The sequence below is a fragment of the Oncorhynchus kisutch genome, linkage group LG14 (genome assembly GCF_002021735.2).
Source record: "Oncorhynchus kisutch isolate 150728-3 linkage group LG14, Okis_V2, whole genome shotgun sequence".
Taxonomy (NCBI): Eukaryota; Metazoa; Chordata; class Actinopteri; order Salmoniformes; family Salmonidae; genus Oncorhynchus; species Oncorhynchus kisutch.
In genome coordinates, this window is record NC_034187.2 from 78,530,312 (window position 1) to 78,549,343 (window position 19,032).

Sequence of the window (19,032 nt, forward strand, 5' to 3'; positions counted from 1 at the left end):
CTCTTGAGAGCCAGGTCTGCCAACGACGGCCTTTCTCAATAGCAAGGCTATGCTCACTGAGTCTGTACATAGTCATAGCTTTCCTTAAGTTTGGGTCAGTCACAGTGGTCAGGTATTCTGCCACTGTGTACTCTCTGTTTAGGACCAAATAACATTCTAGTTTGCTCTGTTTTTTGTTAATTCTTTCCAATGTGTCAAGTAATTATCTTTTTGTTTTCTCATGATTTGGTTGGGTCTAGTTGTGTTGCTGTCCTGGGGCTCTCTGTGGGGTGTGTTTGTGTTTGTGAACAGAGCCCCAGGACCAGCTTGCTTAGGGGACTCTTCTCCAGGTTCATCTCCCTGTAGGTTATGGCTTTGATATGGAAGGTTTGGGAATCACTTCCTTTTAGGCGGTTGTAAAATGTTTATAGCTCTTTTCTGGATTGTTATAATTAGTGGGTATCGTCCTAATTCTGCTCTGCATGCATTATTATGTGTTTTACGTTGTACACAGAGGATGTTTTTGCAAAATTCTAAATTTCGTGTTTGTCCCATTTTGTGAATTGGTTTGTGAGCGGACCCCAGATCTCTCTCTCTCTCTCTCTCTCAACCTGCTAGTGCTAAATAACCTTTAAAAGGTATTCCAGGAAAGAACCAAACTGCCTGGCAGACTAAACTAAAGAAGAACATATATTAAGTATGTGTCTGTTATTGTTTTCAACTTGTCCTTAAGACAAGTACTCGTTGTGGTAGCTATTGTCAGAAAAATATACTTTTCACACAATTCGGAGGGAAATTTGGTCTGACAGTGCCCTTTTGAACCTACTGTTTGAGGTTACACAGTCCATTACCGCTGTCTAGGTTCCACAGTCCATTACCCCTGTCTAGGTTACACAGTCCATTACCCCTGTCTAGGTTACACAGTCCATTACCCCTGTCTAGGTTACACAGTCCATTACCCCTGTCTAGGTTACACAGTCCATTACCCCTGTCTAGGTTACACAGTCCATTACCGCTGTCTAGGTTACACAGTCCATTACCCCTGTCTAGGTTACACAGTCCATTACCGCTGTCTAGGTTACACAGTCCATTACCCCTGTCTAGGTTACACAGTCCATTACCCCTGTCTAGGTTACACAGTCCATTACCCCTGTCTAGGTTACACAGTCCATTACCCCTGTCTAGGTTACACAGTCCATTACCGCTGTCTAGGTTACACAGTCCATTACCCCTGTCTAGGTTACACAGTCCATTACCGCTGTCTAGGTTACACAGTCCATTACCCCTGTCTAGGTTACACAGTCCATTACCCCTGTCTAGGTTACACAGTCCACTGTCTAGGTTACACAGTCCCACTGTCTAGGTTACACAGTCCATTACCCCTGTCTAGGTTACACAGTCCATTACCCCTGTCTATGTTACACAGTCCATTACCACTGTCTAGGTTACACAGTCCATTACCCCTGTCTATGTTACACAGTCCATTACCACTGTCTAGGTTACACAGTCCACTGTCTAGGTTACACAGACCATTACCCCTGTCTATGTTACACAGTCCATTACCACTGTCTAGGTTACACAGTCCATTACCACTGTCTAGGTTACACAGTCCATTACCCCTGTCTATGTTACACAGTCCATTACCCCTGTCTAGGTTACACAGTCCATTACCCCTGTCTAGGTTACACAGACCACTGTCTATGTTACACAGTCCATTGTCACTGTCTAGGTTACACAGTCCATTACCCCTGTCTAGGTTACACAGTCCACTGTCTAGGTTACACAGACCATTACCACTGTCTAGGTTACACAGTCCATTATCACTGTCTAGGTTACACAGTCCATTACCCCTGTCTATGTTACACAGTCCATTACCCCTGTCTAGGTTACACAGTCCATTACCCCTGTCTATGTTACACAGTCCATTACCCATGTCTAGGTTACACAATCCATTACCCCTGTCTAGGTTACACAGTCCATTACCACTGTCTAGGTTACACAGACCACTGTCTATGTTACACAGTCCATTATCACTGTCTAGGTTACACAGTCCATTACCCCTGTCTAGGTTACACAGTCCACTGTCTAGGTTACACAGACCATTATCACTGTCTAGGTTACACAGTCCATTACCCCTGTCTATGTTACACAGTCCATTACCCATGTCTAGGTTACACAATCCATTACCCCTGTCTAGGTTACACAGTCCATTACCACTGTCTAGGTTACACAGACCACTGTCTATGTTACACAGTCCATTATCACTGTCTAGGTTACACAGTCCATTACCCCTGTCTAGGTTACACAGTCCACTGTCTAGGTTACACAGTCCATTACCCCTGTCTAGGTTACACAGTCCACTGTCTAGGTTACACAGACCATTACCACTGTCTAGGTTACACAGCCCATTACCACTGTCTAGGTTACACAGTCCATTATCACTGTCTAGGTTACACAGTCCACTGTCTAAGTTACACAGTCCATTACCCCTGTCTAGGTTACACAGTCCATTATCACTGTCTAGGTTACACAGCCCATTACCCCTGTCTAGGTTACACAGTCCATTACCCCTGTCTAGGTTACACAGTCCATTACCCCTGTCTAGGTTACACAGCCCATTATCCCTGTCTAGGTTACACAGTCCATTACCACTGTCTAGTTTACACAGTCCATTACCCCTGTCTAGGTTACACAGTCCATTACCCCTGTCTAGGTTACACAGACCACTGTCTATGTTACACAGTCCATTATCACTTCTAGGTTACACAGTCCATTACCCCTGTCTAGGTTACACAGTCCACTGTCTAGGTTACACAGACCATTACCACTGTCTAGGTTACACAGTCCATTACCACTGTCTAGGTTACACAGTCCATTATCACTCTCTAGGTTACACAGTCCACTGTCTAGGTTACACAGTCCACTGTCTAGGTTACACAGTCCATTACCCCTGTCTAGGTTACACAGTCCATTACCACTGTCTAGGTTACACAGTCCATTACCACTGTCTAGGTTACACAGTCCATTACCACTGTCTAGGTTAAACAGTCCATTATCACTGTCTAGGTTACACAGTCCACTGTCTAGGTTACACAGTTCATGTAATCACAGTGTGTGTTTGTTATACATATGTATGGATGGTTGGCAACTGTGATAATGTATGTGAATGGATAGCAAGTAAAAATCTTTATCTCTATGGGAGAAATTAACAGGTCTTCCCTGTCCACATTTGGTCTACACACATGCGAACACACACATAAACACACACACACACACATAAACCTATCATCTCCAGTATTCTAATCAGAGTTGGCCAATTAGCTGCCGTCTTGTTACACCTCTGCATTGGAGGGCCTGAGTGGCTGATTGAATTGCAAAGCAGAGTGGATCAGACAGCCTGCAGCACTGAATAGAAGGGGGAGGTCCAGTCAATCAAATCACATTGTATTTGTCACATGTTTCGTAAACAACAGGCTAACGGGGAAATGCTTCCTTTCGGGCCGTTCTCAACAATGCAGAGAGAAAGACAATAGAGAAATAATAGACTATGCCAGAGTGGATGTGCAGGGGTACGAGGTAATTGACGTAGATATTTACATATAACTATGAATAACGTGACATAATAAACATTAGCAGCAGTGTCTGTGATGAGAGAGAACTTAGTGCGATAAGGGTCAGTGCAGGTAGTCCAGGTAGGTATTTGGTTAACTATTGAACTATTTATCAGTCTTATGGCTTGGGGGTAGAAGCTGATCAGGGTCCTGTTGGATCCAGACTTGGTGCATCAGTACCTTGCTGTGGGGTAGCAGAGAGAACAGTCTATGACTTGGGTGGCTGAAATCTTTGACAATTGTAGGGCCTTCCTCTGACACCGCCTGACATAGAGACAGGGTGCTAGGGCCTTCCTCTGAAACCACCTGGCATAGAGACAGGGTGCTAGAGCCTTCCTCTGACACCGCCTGGCATAGAGACAGGGTGCTAGGGCCTTCCTCTGACACCGCCTGGCATAGAGACAGGGTGCTAGGGCCTTCCTCTGAAACCACCTGGCATAGAGACAGGGTGCTAGAGCCTTCATCTGACACCGCCTGGCATAGAGACAGGGTGCTAGGAACTTCCTCTGACACCGCCTGGCATAGAGACAGTGTGCTATCCTGTACAGTATCTGTATGAGATCTGCATTCCATACTGTAACCCCCTCTCTCTCTCTCTCTCCTTTCTTCCCTCTCTCTCTCTACAGCTCCCCTCCCTCTTTCTCTCTCTACAGCATACCTACCTACCTCCCTCCCTCTCTCTCTCTCTCTCTCTCTCTCTCTCTCTCTCTCTCTCTCTCTCTCTCTACAGCTCCCCTCCCTCTTTCTCTCTCTACAGCCTGCCTACCTCCCTCCCTCTCTCTCTCTCTCTCTCTCTCTCTCTCTCTCTCTCTCTCTCTCTCTACAGCTCCCCTCCCTCTTTCTCTCTCTACAGCCTACCTATCTCTCTCTCTCTCTCTCTCTCTCTCTACAGCTCCCCTCCCTCTTTCTCTCTCTACAGCCTACCTACCTACCTCCCCTCCCTCTCTCTCTCTCTCTCTCTCTCTCTCTCTCTCTCTCTCTCTCTCTCCAGCTCCCCTCCCCCTTTCTCTCTCTACAGCCTACCTACCTACCTACCTCCCTCCCTCCCTCTCTCTCTCTCTCTCTCTCTCTCTCTCTCTCTCTCACTCTCTCTCTCTCTCTCTCTCTCTCTCTCTCTCTCTCTCTCTCTCTCTCTCTCTCTCTACAGCCTACCTACCTCCCTCTCTCTCTCTCTCTCTCTCTCTCTCTCTCTCTCTCTCTCTCTCTCTCCCACCCTCACTCCCACAGGTTATGAGCTTCCAACTATGATAATAGAGAAAGGATTTATGTCTGGCTTCACAGAATCAATATGTTTCTATGGGAGTAGAAAGCATTGGGCTTTATGTTACACCAGGGAGTCCAGCCCACACACACACACACACGGTGCCTCTCCTAAGCACTGCCCACTGAGACTGATTGGGAGAGAGTGGGCTTGAAGGATTTGTGAAAAGAGAGAGAGGGAGAGAGAGACAGGGAAAGAGAGAGAGAGACAGAGAAAGAGAGGGAGAGAGAGACAGAGAAAGAGAGGGAGAGAGAGAGACAGAGAAAGAGAGGGAGGGAGAGAGAGAGACAGAGAAAGAGAGGGAGAGAGAGAGCTCTCACACAGTGGCTGAGGATTACCAGACACCAACCTGCAAACAAACCAATCATGTGTATTACAACAGTGTGTGAGTGAGAGAGAGAAGAGGAGCGAGAAAGAGAGTGAAAAGAGACGAGAGAAAAGGAGAGACAGATGGTCACAGAGGGGAGGCGTACCAAGCTGGCTGTGAAGACAACATTGTGGTTTCTTCATGTCAGAAACAGAAGGATTATCTGTGATCTGTAAATGTCAGCAGAAATCATTAAAAATTCAGTCTGCGTAATCATCTAATACTCAGTCAGCGTAATCATCCAATACTCAGTCAGCGTAATCATTCAATACTCAGTCAGCATAATCATCCAATACTCAGTCAGTGTAATCATCCAATACTCAGTCAGTGTAATCATTCAATACTCAGTCAGCATAATCATCCAATACTCAGTCAGCGTAATCATCCAATACTCAGTCAGTGTAATCATCCAATACTCAGTCAGCGTAATCATTCAATACTCAGTCAGCATAATCATCCAATACTCAGTCAGTGTAATCATCCAATACTCAGTCAGCGTAATCATCCAATACTCAGTCAGCGTAATCATCCAATACTCAGTCAGCGTAATCATCCAATACTCAGTCAGCGTAATCATCCAATACTCAGTCAGCGTAATCATCCAATACTCAGTCAGTGTAATCATCCAATACTCAGTCAGTGTAATCATCCAATACTCAGTCAGCGTAATCATCCAATACTCAGTCAGCGTAATCATCCAATACTCAGTCAAGGTCTATCGCTGTGCAGATGTTGAGTCTTCATTCATACACAGCCACCCTCAGAATCACGTCCACTACCTGAGATGTATCACTCTATCATTTACAAACACACTGCCATGTTCTGGTATTATTGATCTACCCACCTGTCTTAGTACCATAAGACTGACTGGCTAACTGACTCTCTCTCTCTCTCTCTCTCTCTCTCTCTCTCTCTCTCTCTCTCTCTCTCTCTTTCTCTCTTTCTCTCTCTTTCTCTCTGGCTCTCTCTCTCTCTCTTTCTTTCTTTCTTTCTTTCTTTCTTTCTTTCTTTCTTTCTTTCTTTCTTTCTTTCTTTCTCTCTCTCTCTCTCAATTCAATCTCCCTCCCCACCTCTCCCACTCTGTCTGTTCCTGAGTCATTGTCAGGGAAGCAGGATGTCTAGGGAGGATGTACTATAATGCTTTAGCCCCAGTATACAGACAGAGCTCAGACAACAACACATCAAGCAGGAGACTAGCTGTGTCTGTCTGTCTGTCTGTCTGTCTGTCTGTCTGTCTGTCTGTCTGTCTGTCTGTCCCTCACATCAACACAACAGGCAGGAGACTAGCTATCTGTCTGCCTGCATGTCTGTCCCTCACGTCAATACAATGTCCCTAATTAGTCCCACATTGTGTGTTCTGTTCTCTACATTACAGTGTGCGTGTGTGTGTGTGTGTGTGTGTGTGTGTGTGTGTGTGTTTTTATTTGGACTGAGTTTAATGAAACCATGTTAACATCACACTCTTATCACTGCTTGTGACCTTAGTCTGACCTGTCTACCTGTCTGACCTGTCTGACCTATCTACCTATCTGACCTGTCTACCTATCTGATCTGTCTACCTGTCTGATCTGTCTACCTATCTGACCTGTCTGACCTGTCTACCTATCTGACCTGTCTGACCTGTCTACCTGTTTGACCTGTCTGACCTGACTGACCTGTCTCTCTCTCTCCTCAGCTAATGTTTATCTGTCTCTCTCTCCTCAGCTAGTGTTTACCTGTCTCCCTCTCATCAGCTAGTGTTTACCTGTCTCTCTCTCCTCAGCTAATGTTTATCTGTCTCTCTCTCCTCAACTAGTGTTTACCTGTCTCTCTCTCATCAGCTAGTGTTTACCTGTCTCTCTCTCCTCAGCTAATGTTTACCTGTCTCTCTCTCCTCAGCTAGTGTTTACCTGTCTCTCTCTCCTCAGCTAGTGTTTACCTGTCTCTCTCTCCTCAGCTAATGTTTATCTGTCTCTCTCTCCTCAGCTAGTGTTTACCTGTCTCTCTCTCATCAGCTAGTGTTTACCTGTCTCTCTCTCCTCAGCTAATGTTTACCTGTCTCTCTTTCATCAGCTAATGTTTACCTGTCTCTCTCTCCTCAGCTAATGTTTACCTGTCTCTCTCTCATCAGCTAATGTTTACCTGTCTCTCTGTCCTCAGCTAATGTTTACCTGTCTCTCTGTCCTCAGCTAATGTTTATCTGTCTCTCTCTCCTCAGCTAGTGTTTACCTGTCTCTCTCTCATCAGCTAGTGTTTACCTGTCTCTCTCTCCTCAGCTAATGTTTACCTGTCTCTCTCTCCTCAGCTAATGTTTACCTGTCTCTCTGTCCTCAGCTAATGTTTACCTGTCTCTCTGTCCTCAGCTAATGTTTATCTGTCTCTCTCTCCTCAGCTAGTGTTTACCTGTCTCTCTCTCATCAGCTAGTGTTTACCTGTCTCTCTCTCCTCAGCTAATGTTTACCTGTCTCTCTCTCCTCAGCTAATGTTTACCTGTCTCTCTCTCCTCAGGTAGTGCTGGGGCCCTGAGAGGAAGCAGTGCTGTGTTCTGATTGGAGGACCCCTTCATGGGCTGCATCCCGTGCTGACACACAGGAGGGACTGGAGGAATTCTGTTGAATGCGGTAGGACCCCCTAAATCCCTCCTCATCCCCTCCCCTATCATACAATGAACATTCTACCTGCATCTGTGTGTCGTGAAATTGACATCTGAGTCGTGGGATTGTTGTTGCTCCGTATCTCTAAAACACACTACATGACCAAAAGTATACAACACCCTGCACACATCTTAGAACACCCTGCATGTGCCTTAGAACACCCTGCATGTGCCTTAGAACACCCTGCATGTGCCTTAGAACACCCTGCATGTGCCTTAGAACACCCTGCACACATCTTAGAACACCCTGCATGTGCCTTAGAACACCCTGCATGTGCCTTAGAACACCCTGCATGTGCCTTATAACACCCTGCATGTGCCTTAGAACACCCTGCATGTGCCTTAGAACACCCTGCACACATCTTAGAACACCCTGCATGTGCCTTAGAACACCCTGCACACATCTTATAACACCCTGCATGTGCCTTAGAACACCCTGCACACATCTTATAACACCCTGTATGTGCCTTATAACACCCTGCATGTGCCTTATAACACCCTGCATGTGCCTTATAACACCCTGCATGTGCCTTAGAACACCCTGCACACATCTTATAACACCCTGTATGTGCCTTATAACACCCTGCATGTGCCTTATAACACCCTGCATGTGCCTTAGAACACCCTGCACACATCTTAGAACACCCTGCATGTGCCTTTAGAACACCCTGCACACATCTTAGAACACCCTGCATGTGCCTTATAACACCCTGCATGTGCCTTAGAACACCCTGCATGTGCCTTAGAACACCCTGCATGTGCCTTATAACACCCTGCATGTGCCTTATAACACCCTGCATGTGCCTTATAACACCCTGCATGTGCCTTATAACACCCTGCACCCATCTTAGAACACCCTGCATGTGCCTTATAACACCCTGCACCCATCTTATAACACCCTGCATGTGCCTTATAACACCCTGCATGTGCCTTAGAACACCCTGCACACATCTTAGAACACCCTGCATGTGCCTTATAACACCCTGCATGTGCCTTATAACACCCTGCATGTGCCTTATAACACCCTGCATGTGCCTTATAACACCCTGCATGTGCCTTAGAACACCCTGCACCCATCTTAGAACACCCTGCATGTGCCTTAGAACACCCTGCATGTGCCTTAGAACACCCTGCATGTGCCTTAGAACACCCTGCACACATCTTATAACACCCTGCATGTGCCTTAGAACACCCTGCACACATCTTAGAACACCCTGCATGTGCCTTAGAACACCCTGCATGTGCCTTAGAACACCCTGCATGTGCCTTAGAACACCCTGCACACATCTTAGAACACCCTGCATGTGCCTTAGAACACCCTGCACACATCTTAGAACACCCTGTACCCGTGAATAAAACACCCTGCACCCGTGATAAAACAACCTGCACCCGTGATAGAACACCCTGCACCCGTGATAGAACACCCTGCACCGTGATAAACACCCTGCACCCGTGATAAAACACCCTGCACCCGTGATAGAACACCCTGCACCCGTGATAGAACACCCTGCACCCGTGATAAACACCCTGCACCCGTGATAAAACACCCTGCACCCGTGATAAAACACCCTGCACCCGTGATAGAACACCCTGCACCCGTGATAGAACACCCTGCACCCGTGATAAAACACCCTGTAAAAACAGCAGATTATGTACTACCGATGCAGGATGCTAATTTTCTCAAATCAAAAACAATAGCAAATGCTCCAGTGGCGCTACTATCGCGGTTCTCAGCTTTAATGTATGGCTACGTTCCATGTATTATTAATGTACAGTTAATGTGTGTTAGTCTGTCAGTGAGAACCTAATGGTAACAGATAGCAGCCCACTGACTCTGAAGCTAGCTGAGTGTCTTTCTTTATCAATGGGATACAACTCTCTCTATGCTAGCCTGGTTAAACCGGATTTCAGTCAGTGTCGGTGAGAACCTAATGGTTCCTCAGTGTCTTTTAAATCAGAATCAGCTCTCAATATTATCCGGCTTAAACTAGACCTACGTAGTCCATCATGGCTTGATTGACAAGGTTGGTAATTCATCTGAAAGTCATTCTCCCTGCCCAGATGCCTGCAGCATTCGGATGAAATTGTAATCCTGAAATATGTCTTTTTTTAAATTTATTTTTTAGATCTGCTCGTTCATTACCTTATATAAGTGTTCCCCAAACAGTCTATCGTGAAACATTCCTATAAAAAACAACGATAAAGCCTTGCACTCCTCATTTTTCTGTCTCGGCTGTTGTCAGTAGGTGCACTTGTATCAGCTGCCCTGCACGCCGGATAGGCGAAGTGTTCCCATGTTTAACCTTGCATGTGTCTGAAGGCACAAACTCCGCCTACCTATGGGCCTACCGCTAGCCAATCAGATAGTTCAGATCACCGTGTCTGCTCTCTGAAGCTTCCTCGAGCACAAAGCAAAGTAAGTTGATACTACTGTCATTTCACAACATCTAAAACCACGACTAAAGAGAGAGACTGTCAAGGAATTCTTTTCCAAGCCATGAAATGTGCTTCTATCAACCAGCACTACATCTTCTTTCAACGAGTAGCAAAGTGTATGGATAAGCTTGCGTTGTTATTATTACAGGGTTGTGTCTTTTTTAATAATATTTTTCATAACTTTCTCTGGTCATAGGAGTAACAACCTGAATTTGTGCGTTGATTCGTCAGTCTAACGCCTCGATCAGACCAAAAGCGTCATTGCGTTTTGGTTCACCAGGATGTACATTCATTTCCAATGGAACGCTGCGTTTGCCTTGCAGCATTGCGTTGTAGGGGCAGTTGCAGTGCGTTCTGGGTGATGCGTACGTTGGATAAATCCAACGTATGCATCAAATTGTACTCGTGACAGAAATAGTAGCAAAAGGTGAAAGTTGAACTGTAACAGTAACATTTTTGGAATTACATAATTTATTACGCAGCATTGATGCGATGACTCTGTCAGTCTGATCAAGGCGTTAGCTGAGGGATGGTCAGAGCTCTCCCTCCGCTGGGTCGTCACTAGTTACCACAGCCACAAAATCATTAACCTTAAACCTATGCCTAACCTTAACCACACAGTTCACATTATGCCTAACCCTAACCTTGAATTCATTTTTGTCTTCATGAATATTTACGATATATCCCATTTTTGACTTTGTGGCTGTGCTATCTAGTGGAAACACAGACTGAGCATCAGATGCATAAAGTTAACAAATGATTTAAATCTATGCTCAATCAGCTGTTCCACAAATTATGATCTATTACTAGAGTGATCTTATACCTCAAGTATTTTTATATCATTTTTTAAAGGGTCTGAGAAGGTAAACGGAACAACTAAAGGCTTCTTTGGAACTATGGCAATGCAGCCCTTAGGCAAAAACACAACCAGAACACAACCAGAAACAGTGGGCTCAGGGCTGGTGTCTAATAGCATAGACCCCTGGTGTCTAATAGCATAGACCCCTGGTGTCTAATAGCATAGACCCCTGGTGTCTAATAGCATAGACCCCTGGTGTCTAATAGCATAGACCCCTGGTGTCTAATAGCATAGTCCCCTGGTGTCTAATAGCATAGTCCCCTGGTGTCTAATAGCATAGTCCTCTGGTGTCTAATAGCATAGGCCCCTGGTGTCTAATAGCATAGGCCCCTGGTCTCCCCTTTAAAAACTCATGTCTCTCTGCCGGGTCTGTCCCTCCCTCAGCAACTCTGCAACTCAACACTTGCAGGGTAGTGTGTGTGTGTGTGTGTGTGTGTGTGTGTGTGTGTGTGTGTGTGTGTGTGTGTGTGTGTGTGTGTGTGTGTGTGCGCATGAGCTTATAGAGGACGACATAATGGAATGCCACGGCTCTGTCTGCCAAGAGCACTTTTCCCATGTGCCCAGGAGCCAAGACTTCCCCCATCCAGCCAATAATAGCACTGGTGTCCTCTCTCACTCACACACACACACACACAGCGCCAGATAAAGAGTGCTGTAATGGCTGCCTCCAAAGAGAGACTTCAAGTGCGACATCTCGCCCTGGGGTCCTTAGCAACAGTGTGTTTCTCTGTGTCGTACAGACACACAAACACACACGCTCATACATACACACTCCCGTCTGATCCCTCTCCACCTACACACTGCCGCCCAACACACACACATTCATCCTCACTCACACACACACAGAGGCAATGAATCAATTCCCTAATCAATTGCCAGAGGAGGGGGAGGTTGTCTGCGTGGCTTTTATCAGGTAATAGATCTCTCTGTAGTTGTACCTGATCTGGGCCACAGAGCCAGCCAACCAGTTTCCTCGTCACTCCTTCCTTCTCCTCCCTCCCTCATCCCGCCCTCCCTCCCTCTGCAGTGATTTTGTGAATGCCTGAACAAGGTTACCATACTGCATTACTGCTACCAGACATAGGTTTAAATAGTATTCGTTTTCTTTCAAAATGTTTAAGATACACTTGATTGAGCTTGGTGCATTTGATTTGATTCGTATTGGTGCTATTTTAATATTTGTATATATTTTTTCCTGCATCGTTGGGAAGGGCTCGTAAAGCCATCATGTCACGGTATAGTCTACAACCAGTTGTATCTGGCGCATTTCACAAATACAATTTGATTTGATTTGGAAACTAACTGTGTAAATGGAATGGTTACTATGGTGAGGGGACTCGACAATACTTACGTCACCTTGATTTGATTTGGAAGCTAACTGGGTAACTGAAATGGTTACTATGGTGAGGGGACTTCGATGACACCTACCTTTACCACGTCACCTGGCTCAAAGGGACCTCCGTAACCAACGGAAACAGTGACGCTGCAGCTGCAGCGAGTTCATAGAGTTCATTCCTATCCACATCTAATCGGCCAGTATTCTACCGGTCATCATCATAGCACTAAACCGTTAAATTAGCCGTAAATTACAACTGCAGGCGAGTTCTGTTATATGAATGCATTGTTCCTGCTGTTCAGTTGTCTAAATGTGGGATTTCCCTCTCTGAGGACCTTCCTAGACTCTCTACCCCATGGGTTGTGCTAGCCCTGTTTTTAAATGTGTTTTTATTGGTTATTGTGTGTGTATGTGTGTGTGTGTGTGTGTGTGTATGTGTGTGTGTGTGTGTGTGTGTGTATGTGTGTGTGTGTGTGTGTGTGTGTGTGTGTGTGTGTGTGTGTGTGTGTGTGTGTGTCAGTAGGACTGGCACAATTGCCGTATAACCGTGTAACCAACGGCTATGCATGAAGACTGTCATGAAAATAAAATAACAGTCATAACCGTTGTAAATAATATATACAGCTGACTGAAGACAGGATGGCTGGGCAGTCGTGCGGTTGAGTCATGGAGTCTGCTGTAACATGGACTCTACAGTAACATGGAGTCTACAGTAACATGGACTCTACAGTAACATGGAGTCTACAGTAACATGGAGTCTACAGTAACATGGACACTACAGTAACATGGAGTCTACAGTAACATGGAGTCTACAGTAACATGGAGTCTACAGTAACATGGACTCTACAGTAACATGGACTCTACAGTAACATGGACTCTACAGTAACATGGAGTCTACAGTAACATGGAGTCTACAGTAACATGGAGTCTACAGTAACATGGAGTCTACAGTAACATGGACTCTACAGTAACATGGACTCTACAGTAACATTGAGTCTACAGTAACATGGACACTACAGTAACATGGAGTCTACAGTAACATGGAGTCTACAGTAACATGGAGTCTACAGTAACATGCAGTCTACAGTAACATGGACTCTACAGTAACATGGAGTCTACAGTAACATGGACTCTACAGTAACATGGAGTCTACAGTAACATGGACTCTACAGTAACATGGAGTCTACAGTAACATGGACTCTACAGTAACATGGAGTCTACAGTAACATGGAGTCTACAGTAACATGGACTCTACAGTAACATGGAGTCTACAGTAACATGGAGTCTACAGTAACATGGAGTCTACAGTAACATGGAGTCTACAGTAACATGGACTCTACAGTAACATGGACTCTACAGTAACATGGAGTCTACAGTAACATGGACTCTACAGTAACATGGAGTCTACAGTAACATGGACTCTACAGTAACATGGACTCTACAGTAACATGGAGTCTACAGTAACATGGAGTCTACAGTAACATGGACTCTACAGTAACATGGACTCTACAGTAACATGGACTCTACAGTAACATGGAGTCTACAGTAACATGGACTCTACAGTAACATGGAGTCTACAGTAACATGGACTCTACAGTAACATGGAGTCTACAGTAACATGGACTCTACAGTAACATGGAGTCTACAGTAACATGGACTCTACAACGTAATGAAATGTCATTGCTTCCCACTGGACACACACTGGTTAAATCAGCGTTCTTTCCCACGTCCTTTCAATTGGGGTGGCAGGGTAGCCTAGTGGTTAGAGCGTTGGACTAGTAACCGAAAGGTTGCAAGTTCATATCCCCGAGCTGACAAGGTACAAATCTGTCGTTCTGCCCCTGAACAGGCAGTTAACCCACTGTTCCTAGGCCGTCATTGAAAATAAGAATTTGTTCTTAACTTACTTTGCCTGGTTAAATAAAGATAAAACAAAATTAAACTACGTTGAACCAACGTGGAATAGACATTAAATTGACATCTGTGCCTACCAGGTCCCGTGCTAAAACGAGCAATGTGTTGAAGCGAATGAGTCTTCGGTTGCCAAGGCAACACCCCCCCCCCCTCTCCTCCCTCCCCGACATGCAGCAGCACATGCAATGTGTCTTAAAAATCAACCAATAACTGTCATCAAAAAATCCATGACCGTCAACAACCCTACTTGAGTGAGTGAGTGAGTGAGTGAGTGAGTGAGTGAGTGAGTGAGTGAGTGAGTGAGTGAGTGAGTGAGTGAGTGAGTGAGTGAGTGAGTGAGTGAGTGAGTGAGTGTGTGAGTGAGTATGTGTGTGTGTGTTTGTTTGTACTCCAGTGTGTGTTCATGTGTGTATCTGTGTGTAGGCTGCTCTCTCCCTCTCCCTGTGCCAGGTCCTCTGGTTCCCATGCTATCAGATGTCAGTCTGTTTATGGAGCTGCCGGTAAGGGTAGGGGGCCAGAGGGCAGTGTGTGTGTGTGTGTGTGTGTGTGTGTGTGTGTGCGCGCGCATGCATAACTCACACTCCCTGTTTATTAGCTTAGACCTGTCTAAATGTTTGATTTGTCACAAATAAATGATAACTGCCCTTTAAAATGGCCGCCGGGCCTCGAGGGAAGCCACAGTTTGTGTGCCAAATGGCACCCTATGTAGTGCACTACTTTAGAGCCCTATGGGCCTTATGGGAAAGATGTTTGTGTCTAGAAGGAGTGCAGGATTGGGACCATGTGAAGGTGTTGTCAACCATGTGCAGTATGGGGGGTGATTAGGACTTATAAAATACTAACATTTTTTTATTTTTTTATTTTTTTTTATTTTACCTTTATTTAACCAGGCAAGTCAGTTAAGAACAAATTCTTATTTTCAATGACGGCCTGGGAACAGTGGGTTAACTGCCTGTTCAGGGGCAGAACGACAGATTTGTACCTTGTCAGCTCGGGGGTTTGAACTCACAACCTTCCGGTTACTACAGCGCCCTGCTGTGTAATAACGGACCAGTTCAATAATTCCCTTCACTATGGAAACATTGAATAAACCCACTTTTCTGTCCATTATAAAGCAGAATAACATGCTGCAATCATCTATTCTAACGTACACAGAAACTGTGTACATTATGATTGGAGACAGTGTGCGTGTGTGTGTGTGTATGTGTGGAGGAGTGGTTGTCCAACATCTGCCATTGTCTGCCCCAGTGGTGTCCTCGAAACCGGGGCAACCGTGGCCCTGTCTGTTCTGTCTCAGGAGCGTAGGGACAGTACACCTTCTCCCAGCATGTAACCTCTTACCTACGTAGAACTTGCCCTCTTTTCAAACACACAAAGCCTTCCTCAGGATGAGGGCCATCATACTGAGTGTGACTAGTGTGTGTGTGTGTGTGTGTGTGTGTGTGTGTGTGTGTGTGTGTGTGTGTGTGTGTCTGTGTGTCTGTGTGTCTGTGTGTCTGTGCGCGTGTGTCTGTGTCTGTGTGTCTGTGTGTCTGTGTGTCTGTGTCTGTGTGTGTGTGTGTGTGTGTGTGTGTGTGTGTGTGTGTGTATGTGTGGAGGAGTGGTTGTCCAACATCTGCCATTGTCTGCCCCAGTGGTGTCCTCGAAACCGGGGCAACCGTGGCCCTGTCTGTTCTGTCTCAGGAGCGTAGGGACAGTACACCTTCTCCCAGCATGTAACCTCTTACCTACGTAGAACTTGCCCTCTTTTCAAACACACAAAGCCTTCCTCAGGATGAGGGCCATCATACTGAGTGTGACTAGTGTGTGTGTGTGTGTGTGTGTGTGTGTGTGTGTGTGTGTGTGTGTGTGTGTGTCTGTGTGTCTGTGTGTCTGTGTGTCTGTGCGCGTGTGTCTGTGTCTGTGTGTCTGTGTGTCTGTGTGTCTGTGTGTGTGTGTGTGTGTGTGTGTGTGTGTGTGTGTGTGTGTGTGTGTGTGTGTGTGCGCGCGCCCCAGTTTTGAGACACACGTTTTGCTTGTTTCCCATGTTTCATCAAATAGACACATACAGAGCATTAGGAAAGTATTCAGACCCCTTTCCTTTTTCCACATGTTGTTACGTTACAGCTTTATTCTAAAATGGATTCAATAAAAACATCATCAAAATACCTCATTTACATAAGTATTCAGACCCTTTGCTATGAGACTTGCATTGATCATCCTTGAGATGTTGCTACAACTTGATTGGAGTACACCTGTGGTAAATTCAATTGATTGGACATGATTTGGAAAGGCACACACCTGTCTATATAAGGCCCCACAGTTGACAGTGCATGTCAGAGCAAAAACCAAGCCATGAGGTTCGAAGGAAGGGTCCGTAGCACTCTGAGACAGGATTGTGTCAAGGCAGAAATCTGGGGAAGGGTACCCAAACATTTCTACAGCAATGGAGGTCCCCAAGAACACAGTGGCCTCCATCATTCTTCAATGGAAGAAGCTTGGAACCACCAAGACTCTTCCTAGAGCTGGCCGCCCGGCCAAACTGAGCAATCGGGGGAGAAGGGCCTTGGTCAGGGAGGTGACCCAGGACCCAATGGTCACTCTAACAGAGCTCCAGAGTTCCTCTGTGGAGATGGGAGAACCTCCAAGAAGGACAACCATCTCTGCAGCACTCCACCAATCAGGCCTGTATGGTAGAGTGACCAGACGGAAGACTCTCCTCAGTAAAAGGCACATGACAGCTCGCTTGGAGTTTGCCAAAAGGCGCCTAAAGGACACGTAGACCATGAGAAACAAGATTATCTTGGTCTGATGAAACCAAGATTGAACACTTTGGCCTGAATGCCAAGCGTCATGTCTGAAGGAAACCTGGCACCATCCCTACGGTGAAGCATGGTGGTGGCAGCATCATGCTTTGGGGGTGTTTTTCAGCGGCAGGAACCGGGAGACTAGACAGGATCAAGGGAACGGCGCAAAGTACAGAGAGATCCTTCATGAAAACCTGCTGCAGAGAGCTCAGGATCTCAGACTGGGGCGAAGGTTCACCTTCCAACAGGACAACGACCCTAAGCACACAGCCAGTACAACGCATGAGTGGCTTTGGGACAAGTCTCTGAATGTCCTTGAGTGGCCCAGCCTTGAGTAGCTCAGCCTTGAACCCGATCGAACATCTCTGGAGAGACCTGAAAATAGCTGTGCAGCGATGCTCCCCATCCAACCTGACAGAGTTTGAGGGGATCTGCAGAGAAGAATGGGAGAAACTCCCCAAAAACAGTTGTGCCGAGCTTGTAGCGTCATACCCAAGAAGACTCGAGGCTGTAATCGCTGCCAAAGGTGCTTCAACAAAGTACTGAGTTAAGGGTCTGAATACTTATGTAAGTGTGATATTTACATTTCTTATTTACATTTCTAAAAACCTGTTTTTGCTTTGTCATTAAGGGATATTGTGTGTAGATTGATGAGGGGAAAAAACAATTTTATCCATTTTAGAATAAGGCTGTAACGTAACAAAATGTGGAAAATGTCAAGGGGTCTTTCTGAATGCACTGTATATGGAAGTTTAGGGACCTAGAAAATCTGTGATGTGGAGAATGCGGACGGACTCACGAAATCGAGACATTAAAACGGAATTCGACAATATTAAAACATGTATTGAACCTAGTAAGGAATAAACTAAATGTATTTAAAATGTATTAACTTGCATAAGCGTATCATAAGTCATGAACAGAATGCATCAGTGATTAGTATTTCCTGTCTGGAGAGGAAAACGGCATGACATTTTCCTTCTCTGTGTGTGTGCGGTGCGCACGTCTACCAGCTTGTGTAGCGATTAGCGATGATGCTAATGAAAACCATCCCAAAATAGCCTATGCTAACCTGGCCGAATGATATCATGATTATTTGCATCATATGTGCACTACAAAAACATAGCTAAACAATAGCCTCTTGCTAGGTAATCATGTTCCCAGGCCTCAAAATGGTCTCCTGATGTGGATTAAGCATTGTTGTGGATTTAGAACAATTTTGTTGTTTTTCTATTTAAAAAAAGGTTGGTTTTGAGAGCAAAAAGCCTGAAAAAACAAGGGAAAATCCAAAACCTGGAAAAACTAAACAGAGAAAAATGAATTTGGGGGAAAAAACTAAACGGAATAAGCAAAAACATCTAACATGTTTTGTAGAGCCCTATGCAAGGTTGTTGTTTGATCAGTTTAGGTGATCGCGTTCATGGCATGTCATTTTAAATAGTCATTTGAATGTCTTTTTCACCTAGAACTATATCGAAGTACGGAATATGGGAACGTGTTTTGGATTTCTCATTAGTACTGGGATCGAAGCCAGACATTTCCTGACCGTTCAATCTGAACGCTTTTTAAAGGTTCTGAGAACGGAAGTGAACATTTTTGCCTACACTGGGAATGTTTTACTCTGGTTCCTTAGAAGTTTTCCCTGGAGGGTTTATTAAAACTGAGAATGGAAATTATAGGTGATTTGAAGTTTTTTTACTAACTAACTTAAAACGTTGAATGTTGCAATAAGACTTTTAATAACAATGATAGCTCATTTTAGGCAGTAGTGTAATGTACTTAATTAAAAAATACTTTCAAAGTACTACTTTTTTGGGGTATCTGTACTTTACTATTTCTATTTTTGACAACTTT

The 19,032-nt window shown here is 45.1% G+C and overlaps 1 protein-coding gene across 1 annotated transcript in view; it reads left to right on the plus strand.

The window, feature by feature from the left end:
• The window catches only part of LOC109886817 (ataxin-1), a 193,464-nt gene that overhangs the window by 118,506 nt on the left and 55,926 nt on the right, over window positions 1–19,032 (plus strand). The window contains exon 3 of the mRNA XM_031789003.1: window positions 7,706–7,818. The gene's annotated coding sequence lies outside the window, so the exon portion shown is untranslated. The remainder of the gene's footprint in view (window positions 1–7,705; window positions 7,819–19,032) is intronic.